The 15,689-nt window shown below is 49.2% G+C and overlaps 1 protein-coding gene across 1 annotated transcript in view; it reads right to left on the reverse strand.

Moving 5' to 3' along the window:
* Positions 1 to 15,689, reverse strand: part of FOXP1 (forkhead box P1) — a gene marked incomplete at both ends in the record, with an annotated part of 144,140 nt that overhangs the window by 100,113 nt on the left and 28,338 nt on the right. The window lies entirely within an intron of this gene.

Raw genomic sequence — 15,689 nt, forward strand, 5'->3', positions numbered from 1 at the left:
GTGCATCACTCAGTGGTAGATCTCTGCACAGTTCGTCACAAAGGAAGAGAAAAGCAGTGCCAAGCACAGGAGCCAGCTGCTCTGTGAGGCCCAAGTTCCTCATCAGGTGGGGAAAAAATAGCAAGAGGAGGTGAAACCCAAGGGAAAGCAGGAAAAGGAGCAAGTACATCCTCCTCTGGACCGGTGCAAAGGACCAAAAGACGAGGCTGACCTCTGCATGGTGGGCTGTGGCCCAGCCAAGGCTCAGCTGTGAGATGGCAGCCCTTGGCTCCTGCAGGCTCCACCAGCCGGACGCGGGCTTCCTTAGTCTCCTTGGAGACGTTCAGTACATGCGTAGGTGGAAAAGTGGGAAGGCTGAAGACTTCATTAATGTAAAACAAGAAAAATAGTCCCTGTGCAAGATGCCTACATGGAAGGAGGGAAAAAGCCTTCCCCACTCCTACTGTGTACGCTCTCTGAGTGATTTAATTAATACCTACTTAATTAAGGAGTCAGATATGCTTCGTGCATCTCCGAGCTGCCAAGTGCTCCGTGGCCATGTGGAGCACAGCGTGGCCCTGAGGATGAGGCGCACACTGCAGGGCCTGCTGGCCTGGAGCCGCCATCCCGCAGCACAGCCTGGCTTCTGATGGGACGTGGCACCCAGAGCTGCGCTGCCAGAGCACTGACAGTGGCAGGGAGCTGGGGAAAACACCTCTCCACACTCAGCTACACCGCCTGTCCCAACGTAACGACAAGTCTCCGCTGGATCAGAAAGCCTCTTCCCAACAGAGCCTGGCTTGCAGAAGCTGAAATCGGACTCGGCATTTCCAGGTGGGCAGCTGATGCTTCGTGCACCCGCAGCACCTCAAACACGGTGCAATAAAAGGCAGCCAAGGAAGCCTTTATGCTGAAAGCACTAAGCGCCGTTAAAAAACGCTATTTCCATTGAATTAGCTTATTTGGCTGTTAAGGCAGCTTCAAGGGTGGGCAGGAAAAAAATGATACAAAATGTAAAGGGATGGGCAACAAATACTCACCTACTTAACAGGGGTGTTGTATGGCTTATTTAATTAATGAATACTTGTAAAGCACTCTGAGTTGCTCAGACAAGAAGCTCTATACAGCACAAACGCAACATGTTATTATATATTATTAAGACTGGCTCTGCAGAAGAATAATTCCAGGTAAATGTGCAATCAAATGATCATTTTACTTCCCAGTAATTGGATTCAACAGGCCAAAAAAACCACGGAAGCCTTTCTTTAATCATACACCAAACAATCAGAACATCCGTAACCTTTCAAGCTGCAGCCTTTTTGAATAAAACATCATCAACTTATAGATATTATTCCAAAAAGAACCAGCCACCATATGTGTTGTCTCTTTGAAATACAGTTGCTATAGCAGACCCTGCATGCATTTCATGTGATATGATCATATTCTATCCGTTCTGGCAGCTGAGAGGTTGCACAACTAAAATTGGCTGCCAGAAATGTTTGAAGATTCCCAGAAACGAGTAGCCATGCAAGAAATGCCTACTTTCTGCTGGAGCTGGCCAGGCCAGCGTGGATCTCTGCCCGCTGGTGGGGAACTGGGGGAGCACTCAATGCTCTGCCCCACTCCTGTCGCGCCCACACAGCCATGCACCACGCAGGGACAGATGAGGCAGCTCTGAGGAGCGGTGTGGATGGACAGGAGCAGCAAAGGGAGGACGACAGAGGTGTGGGTGAGTGCACAGCTTGGCAGATTGTGGCTTGAAACAGCATTTCCCTCAGCCTTTCTCTCAAGATGCTGCTCATAAATGCTGTTCATAAATAAGCGGCAGTAATAAAAGCTAAGCTTGTGATGAGCTTAGGTTTAAGATGTGGAAGGTTGTTTGCAGCTCAGATCTCATTCTCACCAAACATCTGTGTCAAACTACTGTTCTACAGTGGGATCCCAACTCACTTATCCTTTCTGGATTTCACTGCTCACTTCTTCTCATCTTGCAACAAGTACACCTACCCCATCCCTTCGAAGCCTCATCCACACCCCTTGCACACAATGGGAGGTGTGAAGGACAGCTAGCTCCATTCAAAAAACTGCTTGGCCACACGGCACACCAGTGACGATGCAGAGGGAAATCAATTTGATAATAAAGTCGGTCCCATAACTCTCATCAGCACACAGATTCACGAGCAGGCCTGTACATTAATAAAGCTTCCTGTGGGAGTAGATGTTGCGTTTGATTTGCATGTGAATTCAATGCTAGTGAAAAGTGCCAGACTGTCAGACATGGAGACCGAAGTCTCTTATCTTTCCAAAAGCTTCTGTAGCAGTTTCCCCACATTTCCTTAATCATCTGCCTTGTCCTCAACTTACTGAACAGGCAGTAGAGAGTAAAGCTGGACTCGGTTCAACTCCTGCTGCTGCCAAGTCCCGAAACAAGGGTGCCAGGACTATTTACCGCTAGCCAGCAGCTCTACTAATGTGGTCCTCTCCTCGCGAGCGGGTGCTCTGACATCTCCAAGCTCTTCTCATGCATTCCTCCTGACTGCCATAGCTACCGCCTAAATCTACATGACATGCGTGCACTTCCACAAGTGAACAAGTGCTGGGGCTGCAGTAAATCAGCCCCAACTGGTGCAACAGTGTGCTTGCTAGCAGCCAGCAGGTAGGGACATCAAGAGCACACGATGCCACCCAAGCTCCTGGAGCAAATACACCCAAGCAGGAATCCCAGTCTCCAACAGTTACCACATTGCTTTGGCAATCATCTTCCCCTCCGCACAGCAAACAGAAAATCTCTCCACTTACCGAAGGAAGGGAAAGAAAAGCATCCCCTAACAAGCGCATCTCCTAAGTGCCACAATTCTTGTCTAACTATGAGACGCAAACAATTTGGGGTAGCTATCAACACAGATCTCAAAAGATGACTGCAGTAAAAGGCTCGCTACCAACCGAGTCATCTTGATTCCGCTCTGTGCTGCGCCTAAACGCAAGATACGGCAAAAGTCCTGAGCTGATTTCTTATCCACTGGAAATCACCAAGAGATAAGGAGATTTTCTTGCGTAAAACAGAACAGTAAGAAGGCAGTTGAAACGTTGCATTTTAGAGACATTACACAAACTTGGAATGGTATCTGGGATCAAACGTTGGCGGCCACCTAACCCAGGTAAAATGTTAGCGCCAAGCTCCCTGTGAGGTGAATCCAGACTCACTGAACGATGCCACAGATCCGAGTCACAGCACTACTGAGGCAGAAAGCCCCTCTGGACCCTCTCTCGCTGTGCTCAGGGCAGTGGCAGTCCTTTCCTGTTTGCCAGCTAGTGAAGCACTGGGGAAAAAACAAAGTGCACGCCTGAGATGACCAAGACAATTTTATTGCAAGACAGACAGAACGCGACTTGTTTGCCCAGCTGTTGTTTGCCCAGAACATCCGGCACTGTTATCACTGAAGTTACTGGTGTAATCTGACATTTTCATGCAAGCAATTCAATCTTTCTGTTTCACCACCCTCTTAAGGGAAGTTTTGCTCTAGGAGTAAGAATGCAGCGCTGCCTCTGCCTTCAACTGACCAGAACATCCTGATGGGGACAGGGAAATACAATGGAAAAAGGGAGTAGAACTTTAGAAATAGAAGTACTGCTAAAATGCCATATACTTACTGCATTAGTACATAAGGAAAACAGTAACAAGATCCAGTCCTATGGAGCCTGTTTGCTAACTTGTTCCACCGCTGGAGCCAGTACAACAAGGCAGTGACTTCCAAACTGTTTTTCCATCAGCCTATTGAGGAAGAAGACCTCAAGCTCCTCCCTTTCCATCTGCTGGAGCTGATAATAACATCAATCAGCTCTTAATGAATTAAGAAGACCTACAGCTATGAGGGAGCAACTCCAGTGGGAGGAGAAGCTTGTTCCTGCACCTGTGCATGGGAAGGCTGCTCTGGCAAAGGCAGGGAAGCGGAGGACATGAGGAGATGAGTACACATTGGTGCAAGGCAAGCAGGAGATGAGCACCCAGCAGAAGCTGTGTCTGCCATACCCTGCTGCATCCCAGGGTGCTCGACAGCCTCTGCAATGAGGAACCATGCACAAAGAAGTTGCAGGGAGAGCATAAAAAGAAATCCCATGTGTTTTTTCAGATTCCTAAGGATTTTGGGCCTTTCCAGGTGGACAAAGCTGCCCATCAGGAGAGCAACTTGAGAAAGGAGGAAGGAAGCGTTCCCAGAAATCAGAGCCGGTCCCACGGCCATCTGAAGTGTCTAAGCAGTAAATCTGCAAAGTTGCTCGCCAGCCAACATCATCGTTATTTCAGTTATGGTCATTAAAACACAAAACACAACACAACAAGAGGAGATGAGACAGAAGATATTCGAAGGCCAAAAACTACCCTTGGAAAAAATGTGCTGGCAGCTCAATGCAGAGTGCAGAAGCGAGGTGCACCGCACTGCCCCCCCAGAACAATGCCTGGCTGCACCGTCACACAGCCGGGATCACTGGAGCAGCCCGTCTCCACATCCCCAGCCACGCTGCATTCCCACCATTGGTTTTTCCCAATTTTCCCAGCGGCTTGAGGCACACAGGAAGCCAGCATGGCAGCTAACGGCCTCCCAGCGCCAGCACAGCTGAAACCGAAGGGCTCCTCGCTGCCACTGAGCAAGACGAGTACCTTTGTTTCTCCAGAGCGGGACGAGGGGCAAGTTAGGCTCAGCCAGCACTTTCTCTTCCTTCTCAGCTCCCATCTGTCCTCACACCCCGCTCGCTCTGCAGCTGCTCCGAGCGGAGCAGCAAGACGCAGCTCGCAAGCTCTGACGCCCGGATGCAGCGAGGCTCGGAGCTGCCTCGTGTCTCTCCCACTCCTGCCTCCTCTGCTCCCCTCCGCGACACCTCCTCTCTGGGAGCAGCAGATGTAGGGGAGCGCTGGGAGGAGGCGGGCGCGCAGAGGGAACTCGCACGTTGGAGGGGAGCCCTGCTGCAGTTCTGCTCCGACAGCCTGAGCCCAGCAATGTGTGGAAACGGCGAGGAGCGGAGCAGTAGGCAAAAGGGAAAAAAAAAAATAAAAAAAAAAAAAATAGTGCAAAGCGACAGCAGTGGGTAGTGCTGTTCCTCTGGGAGGAACAGAACAGGGGGAGGTGAGAAGAACCAACTAGAGAGGATAGGAAAGGAACCAGAACGAAGAGGAGGAATGAAATGTAGAAGATGCAAAAGAGAGAAGCAGATGTTCTTGCAGCACTTATTCCCTCTGACATTCGTACCCAGCCCCTTCATCTTCCTCCAGAACTGGGAAGCGAACCGCTATGTGCTGCCTCCCTGTGCCCCCATCCTGGCCCTCAGTGCCACACACCACAACAAGCAGAGGCCGAGAGCCCCAGCAGCGCTCCCCAGCACCGTGGTGGGGAAGAGCTGAAGATCCAACCCCTGGTCTGCCCTGCAAGGTGCCACAAAGGGATGCTGGGGGCTCCTGCAGCCCCACTCAGCCACAGCTCTGCAAGTCTGGCTCCCAGCAAGGGGCCACCAGCCAGCTCCTCAGCCAGCAGAGCTGCAGCAGCAAGCCTGCACTCGAACACAGCAAACTGCCGGCCCCGAAGGCTCTGCTCAGACACTACACTTAGCCAAGTGACTAATGGGTGATTCCCATGCTGGAAAAAGAGAAGGGACCTGGAGGACCACGTGTACAAACCCCGACTCACATCCTGTCCCTGAAGTGACGGGGGTCAGCCTCAGAGCAAGGGAGCTGGCAGCATGCCTCGTGCTGAAGTATCTCCTAGAATAGTTCAGTCATAAGGAAAGAAGATGAGGATTTTTTCTTTCAGCAGACCTAGCTTCTTTCCTCTGGAATTGACCCTGGCTATCGGCTGTGGAGATCCCCTCCAGAAGGCGGCACTGGAAATGCTTTTTTGCTTTTTTTTGAAACCTCTCCACTGCCTGTGCCCATCCCCATCCCCAAGGGTAATAAGGTTATTCCAACAGAAGACAAGCAGATTGGGTGCACCCATCCCTGACCCCATCCCCAAGGCTGGCAGGGCTCCGCTTAGTGGCAGGGACCTGCTTCACACAGGAGGAAAGAATGGATTCATCTCCAAATGTGCTTTTAACTTGGTACCTTATCCACGGATTCCAGCAACCTGGGGGGAAAGGTGGTCGAGGTATTTTCTTCAAATACCAGGGGACACGAGTGGGAGAGAAGGGAGCAGACTGCAACACAGAGCAGAAGCAGAGGTCAAATTCTGCAGGCACCAAAAAAGTATGAGCTCCCAACCAGCCACAGCAGTGACAAAGGCTACAAAAATCCCATTCTGAAGGCACAAACGAAACCCTCAGGCAGTTGCACTGTAAAAACACCTTCTGTCTCCTCTTCTAAAGAGTCACAGTCAAGACTCATCAAAGCCATTTTAAAAGCATCTGGCAAAAAGTTCCCAAACATTAAAAATGGCTCTCTTTATTTTGGCATGTCAAGATTCACAGCATGTAGCGGTCTGTACCAGCAAGAAAGGAGGGATGGGCCAACACATCCTGGTAAAATGAGAAAGGATACAAATCTTGGCTCCCAGCACAAACTGAACCAGAACTGAACTATGTCTGAGCGATGAAAAAAATCTTATGGGATTTCCAGCTCGTTTCTGTAGGCTCGAGATCAGATTCTGAACTACTGTGTTTATCCAAAAGTGAACCAGACCTTTGAATATTTGGAGGACTATTCACTGCTGAGCAGCGTTTTTCTTGGATGTCAAAAGCACGGGAAGTTCTCATATTTTTTAATAGGGAAGAGGGTAAGGTGGGGGGGAGAAGCAAGAGTGCCTTTCTGTTGCTACAACATAAATAGTACATTGCATACAGCTGCTCGCACGCTTCCCCGTGCAGTCAACAAAACAAGGCACACAGCCGAAGCTTGTTTTCCAAAACATCCTGTGACAAACCTGCGCTCACCAACACTGCGGCTCATCACCGCTGCCGGCGGAGCGAAGGAAACACGGTGCTGGGACAGCCCCGACGTGGGGAACCAGTGCTGCAAGTCACACCGCGGGGCTTCAGCGCGTGCTGCTGCCTGACTCAGGGCAGCTCCTCCAAGCCTTGTTTTAAGGGCTGTGCTAGGGTGAAAAAATAGGCGAAGCTCAGAAAGAGGCGACAAAAGTGATTAGAGGCCTCAGCAGATAGGAGGAAAGATTGATAAGGGTGGGAGTGTTTAGTTTAGCGGGAGATGAGTAAGAGGGGAGACGATAAAAGTACACAAATTGTGACTCGGCCTGAGAAGGTACATCTGGAGCTGGTTGCCATTTCTCATAATGCAAGAGAAAGGGGATGTTCAACCGAATCAGGAAGCAACAACAACAACAAAAAATTAGAACAGATAAAGGGATTTTTTTTTTCCTTTCTTAATACACAACTCATAATTACCCTCTGGAACTTACTGTCACAAGATATCACCAGTGCCAGGAGCCTGGGGAGGATGCAAAGAGAGGATTAGACGCTTGTACAGATAGTAATGAGAGCATTTACAGCTACCTTTGGAGAGATAAAAATATAAACCAGGGTACAAATGTTGACGCTTCAGGGTACATGCCAACCCCCCACTGCTGTGGGTCAGGAGGAAGCCTTCCCCTGCAGACAGAGCCGCACCTCTCTCCCCTCATCTCCTGCAGCCCAGGGCTATCATGGGTACACAGCCATTCTTCTGCCCTTGGGTCCCTCGTCCCCAGGGGGCTGCAGCCCCATTCTGGTCCCTAAAATTAGCTTCTGGGACACGGGGGCAGCTGGCAATACCCTCCTGGTCCCCAGCCACATCACCTGGCCCCCAGCTGCTTATTTCCTCTTTTTCCTCACATCACATGTAAGTTTCAGGTCCTCATTTTACAGGCCCTTCCTCTCCCTGGTAGCTGCACTGCCATTTCTCCCTCCCTCAAAGCAAAGCCCCTGGTGATGCACAAAGGCAGGTTTGAAGGCATTTGGCCTATTACACTTCTACCTACCTGCACAAGGCGAAACAAACCCAGCTCAGTTTCCTTTCATGTGCATGGCAGTCTTAACTTGTTTCTTTTAATCCCGTAAAAGCAGCTAAAGCATGCAAGTCGCTTCCCAGAGATGAGGCAAACCTGTATTTACTTCCTGACAGTGATTCAGGGACGATAATGAGCGTCGTCCCAAGCTGGTATTACATGGGAAACCTACACGCTATGTGCTACACAGCCGGCGTTTAGAAAAGAATCGCATAAAACAACACGGTCCGTAAGGGCCCAACGCAGCAGCAGCTCCTCCTGCACAGACGCGGCGGTGGAAGAAGGATCCAGCAGTGCTCCGAGTGCCCCCAGGAAGCAGCGCCCTGCACGGCCTGCGTCTGCTGCCCAACGTGCGGCTCAGAGGGCTGTGGATGTGCCGAGGCAGAGGCGGCTACGTAATAAATCCAGCAAATCCAGAGGGCTGAGGCAGTAATCCATGGAAACATTCCACACAAGAGGGATTTTTAAGTGCGTTTAATTCCCAGCTGCAAACCTAATAAGCTTCCAGAAGGTGGAGACCACTGAGCACAAGGGGTTAATGGCCTCGCTAAAGAAAATGACACACATAATTTCCTTTTATCATAAAACAATACGTTTATTATTTTCTGTGTATCTGTTAAAGGGCACGGCCTTCTGAGTGGAAAACAAAACACAGCTCGGTCACATGTTTATTTGCTTCAGCTACTCCCTTTCCCTTCTGATAAATAATCAAACATGCCATCCAGAAAAAACAAAACCAGTGAGCTGGGAAATTTGATGGTCATCAAATAGACTGAGATACCAAGAAAAGCAGCCCACTGTTCCCACAGTGAGTTCTCTGCCCCACACCTACACTAACATCTGAGTAAATAACTTCAGTCACTCTTTCCATTTTCCCCATGCAATTACTCCTACTGTTAAACAAATTGTCCTTAAGGCAGTTGCAAACACCATTTTTTTTTCCTGCAAAGTAGAACAACTTCTGAACATTAAAAAGCCAGACTAGCAATATATTTTAAAAATATGTTTGTTGTACTTGCGGTTTGGCTGCTCACACAGCTGGATTTCTCTCTCCCTCACTCCCTTTTCGAGGAAGATGGGCTTTTACAGTTTAAAATGCGAAACTGTGCTAGGAGCTGGGAGAGGCAGGGCCAGCCCCAGCAGGACGGGGTGCCCACGGCAGGCACTCGCACCCCTCCTCTCTCGGTCTGCAGCACAGAGTGCTCCCCAAGAAGTTGCCTGCCATCCTGGTGGGCTCTGAGAGAAACAACCCTGAAACATCACGTGGCTTTTTAAGTTGTTTGAACAGAGAGGAGAACAACAAGCAGCCGTGTTGCAACACGGGTTAGCAGGAGGACCTCTGCTGTCCTCGGAGCCCAAAGACCACGCGGCACTGGACAACTGCAGCACATCCCTCACATGAGGAATTAACAGCCATTCCCTGGTGTGAGCGTGCTTCCCCTCTCCCTCTGTAGCACCACAGGTCTAAACAACAGCAACAGGAACGAGATAATAGCCACGCTTGTTTCAGCAGCCTGACTTTTATTAGCATGAAATTGGTACAAATATTAGTGAGGCTGGTTCGCGAGCGCTGCCAGATGCAAACAAGTTGAGGAAAACAAAACAAGGCTCTGTGGGCTCACACCTCTCTTCCTCCCCAACAGCCAAACAGCCGCATCTGCTTTATTGCTACTTTTTTTTTTTTTTTTTTTGCCACTTGTACAAACATGCAGAGAAGCCACCGCAGAGGGGACAGTGACAGCGGGCTGCTTGGTGGCACCTGAAGGCAGCCGTGCTCCGGCCCTCACAGGGCTCCCAACCCGTGCCGGACACCCTCCCTTCTGCCAGCAGCGGACCCAGCTCCCAGCAGCAACCCCAGCCATTCCCCTCCTGCTGCAGTGGGGACGGCAAAGTTCAGCCCGGCCGCGCGCTGCTGCGCTCTGAGCGCTCGCAGGGAGAACGAGCAGTTGAACAGAGTAAGCTCTTACTGTCTGCCTTCAGATTTCTGTCCTTGCGCTGGAGATGCGTTCTGGCTGTTTCTGTGCAGCGGGGGCTGAAGAATGGCAAAAAGATGTTTGAATAAACAGGAAGTGCCGTGCAGCCGAGCGCAGGCTGCAGGGAGAAGGCGCTGGAGCTCTGCCCTCCGCAGGAGGCTTTGCCTCCACAGTAGCAGCGTCTGCTTTTATTAAATGACAAAGAAACCACAAGAATTCCTGCACTAATTCCTTGCCTGCGAGGCCGAAGGTCCGGTCGGAGTTAGCAGGTAATGTTGGAGCCGGCTGTAACACTGAGCAACACGCAGACATAGAGTGACCCTGCCTTGTGAAACCCCCATCCTTAAGCAGAAACATGCAGAACTAATTACGCCCCCAGCCAGGCCAAACGGCAGCAAAGCATACACCTCACTTCTGCAAAAGGCAGAGCTGTTTCCACATAGCTTCAGCCACGGCTGACTCTCCCACCCCGCAGCGTCCTGACTTTCCCTGAATATCGCCCCACGAGGCTGCCCGGGCTGCGAGAGCTATTTTTTGTCCAACTGCGTGAACAGAAATATAAACAACCACCAAAAAAATGCAACTTGTCTCGGCTCGGGACGCACAGCCAGCATCCATCCCATGCGCACGGCCTTCCCCCAAGCCTCCTCCCTCCCACCACCAGCTCCCCCACTTAGCGGTGCTGCATAACACCCCTCTCGCCACCCAACCATCAGAGCTCTGTCTGCCATATCGGTGACACGACGCAGATAGTGTCACCGAGAGTCAAGCGGGGCACTCGAAAGCAGTTCGGGCAGCGATGAGCAACCCAATAGCCATGTTCAATAGGAAAGAGGGACAGGATGCCTTTAGAAAATGTACTGCTGTTGTGGCAACGCGCTGCTGCCGCTGAAGGGCTGATTTGTTACCGAGCGTGTAGTCTCGGACTGTCTGTCATTCCGGGTGCTAATGCTGTGCTAAAATAACTCATTGGGAGCTGTCACCGGGATGTTTACATAGGCCCCCAATCTTTTCTTCATACAAGGAAATTTTTTACTGGAATTCATCTTCTTTTGATCTCACATTCAAAGCAACAGCAGCTTGATAGACATGCAAGTCTGAAAGCAAATCCAGACGCTGAAGATAAACCGCCAGAATATGACAGGCAGGAGCATCTAAAGCTTATAAAAATGAAGAGAACAGCATGTCGTCTGAGTATTACAATAGCAGAAATCAAGAGACATATTAGGTGGAACTGATCAGCCACAAAAACAGTTCAAAAGGCAGATCATAGAAACAGAAGACTAAGCTAGAAAAAAAAATGGGAAAGATCTGCCATGCAGAGGCATCACCTCCTCACTGCGCCCTGCTGTGCTCCCACTCCTGCACATAAACTGAAGAGGAATTGGGGCGGTTTGGGTACCTCCACCGACTCAGCACTTCCACCCTCACTCACCAATTAGTTTACCAAGCGTGCATCGCAATTACACGTCGTTCAAAGCAAAAGATCACCAGGACGCTGTGCTGCTCGTGCCCCCCAAAGAGCACAGGGCTGGGACAGGGGCTGCCCTGTTGGAAGCCAGGGCACAACCCCTGGCACACAGCCTCCAGCCTGTGCTGCTCCCCGTCTCCATGGGATGTGCTCCTGCTCCAGCCCTGCACTGCGCTGAGCCCTAGGATGCTCCCAAGCTCTGCCTCTCCTGCTGGTGTATGCCATCAGTTCAGAAGATAATTTCATTTCAATTGAATTACGTGTGCCACGGAGCCTACAGCTCTGCACTGAAGACGACGCTCACAGGGAAACAATTGCTGAAACTTTCTCTGGAAAAAACCCATACATTTTTAATTCTTCTTCCCCAAATAAGCTTCTTATTCTAATTGAAGTCAGCAAATATAATGAAAAAGTAATTCTCAAACAATTTTGTACTTAGAGCTGTTTGTTAACAAACACCGACCGAGCAGCAGTGTTAGGTTAAAGGGCAGCAGGATTCCACATTATAATTTAGCCTGCGGTTATTTCTGATTAAGAACACCCTCCGGGACAGCAAAGCAAGATCTTCCTTTGCAGCAGGCAGAGCTTTTAAAATTAGCCTCTTCTGCATAATAAAACCCAACAGGAAAACTGTGGATTTAAAACTGTATTAACCAATTTGAAGTGCTGCAATCAGTTTACGTCTTGCTTTCTACAAAACACCGTTCCCTGCCCAGCCAAGTCACAAATGTACAAATGCTTCCTGGATCCTGAAACTGTTGTAAGAAAGTCACCTTCTGTCATGCTTATGTAGCTATCTAATGTGCTAAAGGCTGATTATTTATCTTTAAACTGTACTAGTTTAATCTTTTAAGGTCACCACTAATCTGCACCAACCTTTTAAAAAATAGCAGCTTTCAAGACGTACTGCTAGAATCCCTAACTGGGCGCTGAATGTCACTGTCACTGATACATTAACCAGAACGAGGGCAGTTTTACAATGTAAACACCAAATAGCAATCCTCACATAAATTAGAAGAAAAGTACGATCTCTGTGCCAGGAGAAACGTTGGTAAATAAGACTGACACCATGCTATTTCACACAAATGCTGCCCAAAACTGCACTGCTGTTGCTCTCTCCTTCCTCCTCACTTCTCCCCCTCCTTCCCAGTGCATAACTTGGGTGTAATTCTTCCCAGCCCAACATGGGTACAATTTAGAGGCCCGCTGGGTGTGCGTCCTTTCTCATTTTTAGCAGCGGGCCTGGAAGCCCTTCATGTGTTATCTGCTCACTGCACTGCACAGCAGCCCTCCCATATCCTTTCTTCTTTTCCCTTAGACTTCTTCTGGACTTGAATGTCACAGTAGACCTTGAATGTGAAATGGCTTCAAGCTAATTGCTTTAATTGCTTGAAGATGTGCAGGCAGGTGAAACCCGATCCCCTCGGCCATTGTGGAGACCAGGAACAACACAGGAATGTTTACACAGTGGTTTGAGTTTAATAGACAGTAGGGCCCAGTTTCAGACAGCCAGCAAAAACACAGCTAATAGGTGACCTCTTAATGTAGTCCTCCTTTTTAAAAACAAAATACAATTTCATTTTATCCAAGGCAACAGCCCTAAATGCCAAGGTTATCTGCTTGACTTTTCGAGTGAGCGTGCACTGCGTTACACCTGACATTTATACCAGAAACTCTATCCTGAATGCATTTTCTTCTACCTTAAAACAAAAAAGCACTTTACGTGTCAGTCACCTTACAAACAGATTAGAGCTTTAGAGCTGGATGGGGTTTCCTCCTAAGTGCAGTCATTTCCATTTTGAATTGAGCGCTGTGTGCCCACGCCGCGCTCCCCCTGCCCCAAAGGCCCTGGCAGGGGCTGAGCCCACGTCCCCACACAGCCCCACGCAGCCATTGCACACTGGGGGCACTGAGAGCCTGCTTCCCAAGAACCAGAAGGGAAGGAAAGTGGGCAGGCATGGCTGAAGTGCAGAAAACAAAGTAGAAAAAGTGATTTTGGCAGAAGCTGGTGGCATGAAGGTATTTACTGTTGGCCTAGTCCAAAAAACAAACTCTGAAAACAGGTAATAGCCGATACTCACTTTCCTGGCACAGGCCCTTTGTGTTTTGATGCCATTCCTAAGAAGGGGTAAAGCATAAACTGGCTGAAGATTAGCAGGGAAATGATATGTATCATCTCCCAGGCCAACGGGAATAAACAAACCAGCATTTCTGTAGGAAGAAGAAATGGAAGAAATGTGATGAACAAGAGCTGCAGGAACACAGGCACAGGAGGGGTGGCCAGCCCAGTGCATACCAAGCACAAACAGCAGAGGAGAACAGCACCCGGCCCCACATCCCTGCTAGCAGAGGACACTTCCACTCCATCTCTGCTGTTTTGCTCAGAAAGTTGTGAACTCCCTATTACCCAACTGAAGCAAGGCCAACAAGAGGAGGAAAGCTGCTGCAAACATCTGGATGTGGCTCAGATATCATCTGGATGCCCATGGCAGGACAGTGGGCACTGGTGCTGCACCCTACCTCACTGCTGCTCCCAGCCCTCAGCAGCAAATGAAGGACCGACCTTAAGTAACAGAACAAAGGGAACAATGGGAGCCAGGGAGCGAGCTGGGATGCTTGTGAACATGCCTCTCACTATGGAGAGACAACACATACACGCACAAAGCAGCTGCCCCTCAGCTCATCTCTGAAAGGCTGCAATTCCACCAACGGTGGGGTCTTCCCCTCAGCCTGGAAGGAAAAAAAAATGAAGAACGAAAGAAAGAAAGAAAAAAGCTCGGCACTGCAAAAACAGTGTCAATTTAAAGATTTAGTATAAACCAGCTCAGGGCTAGTGGGAGGAACGCTAAGTGGAAAAAGTAAACAGGGTCCCCCCGCGCCGTCCCGAGGAAGCAGCGTGCAGCCCGTGCCTGGTACGGCGGCGGCCCCGCGCCCGGCAGGGTCAGCGCAGCTATGCCGAGCTGACAGGTTGGGTTTACAGCAGGCCAGCGCTCTGTTTGGATATACTGGCCTTGCTCACCGCCAGCTTAACAACAGATGGCTCGAAAACTTTCATTATGTTGCGCAGGGCTGAACTGCAAACAATCGTGGAAAACTGTGAAAAGTTTAACTCTGTGTGAGCCGCGCAGGGAGAGCCTGCCGTGGGGACGTGTGCCTTTAAATTAATGGAAGAGGGGCGGGATGATTAATCGTACCTGTGCGTGGTCCCGGGGATGCCTGAAATGAGGATCTGCGATTTGACAAGGTCAATTCAATAAAAGGAGCGTTCCAGAGGAAAATGGGTTTGACGGATGGCGAGGCTGCATGCTGAAGCCTCCTCGAGCCCACGGCTTGGGGGAAGTTACAGACAGCTCCTGCGGTAATCCCCCCCCCCCCCGAGGCTTCTGGGGGCTCTCTGCCAGTGCTCCTCCATCTCCAGGAACGGGGACTCCTTCCCTGGAATTCCCACCTGAAACTTTGGCACTCGGAGGCACCAGCAGGCCGCCAAGCAATCTCACGCGCGGGCCCGAGCGTGATTTATCCAAATCTGCGTATAATTTAAATATTCATTAAATTGATTCCATTCATATGCACCCTAATATCTTTTAACGCTCCAAGGCAGGTTGTAAATGCACCTTCCAAGGTTTAATTCAATTGACAATCTTATATACATCTCATCGCCGGAAACACATTATTTTATATTATTCAAGAAATGAACAAATCTGTTTTCCACAAATGTATTTTAAAAGCTACTCTTTCCTGTTATTGAAAGAAAATTGTGTTTATTACTCCTTTAGCATAGTGTAAACTCATAAACGTCAACAGAGAGTACAAGGAAAACTGTCAACTAAATATTGTTTCCTTCATGAGCTGCTCTTCCAAGTCAATTACGCCTTTCAACTTCTGGGGCATTGTATGATAAACTGGCAGTAAAAATCATTCACATTAATATACCATGGTGCCTTGCCTGCAAAAGGTAATTAAAGAAGTAAATGACTCATAAGAATAGACATATTAGCTGCAAAATGAAAGGCAACTGAGCTGCCACATGAAAATATGTACCATTAAGATACTGCATTTTCATATTCCTGTAATCAGCTTCAGTAGACTAATGCTTATTTAATCCAGTTCTCTGCTAAGTCCATCAACAACTGTTTTTTGCTGTTTTCTCCTTGACTGAACATTATGTGTGCAGGTTTGGAATAAATACCGCAATAAGATTTTTGCATAGTCAATTGAAGAACAGGTTTTTTATCTTTTAAAAACTATTTTTCTTTCTCACCAGGAGGAATGCAGCACAGAAGG

The sequence above is a fragment of the Tetrao urogallus genome (genome assembly GCF_951394365.1).
Source record: "Tetrao urogallus genome assembly, chromosome: 10".
Lineage (NCBI taxonomy): Eukaryota > Metazoa > Chordata > Aves > Galliformes > Phasianidae > Tetrao > Tetrao urogallus.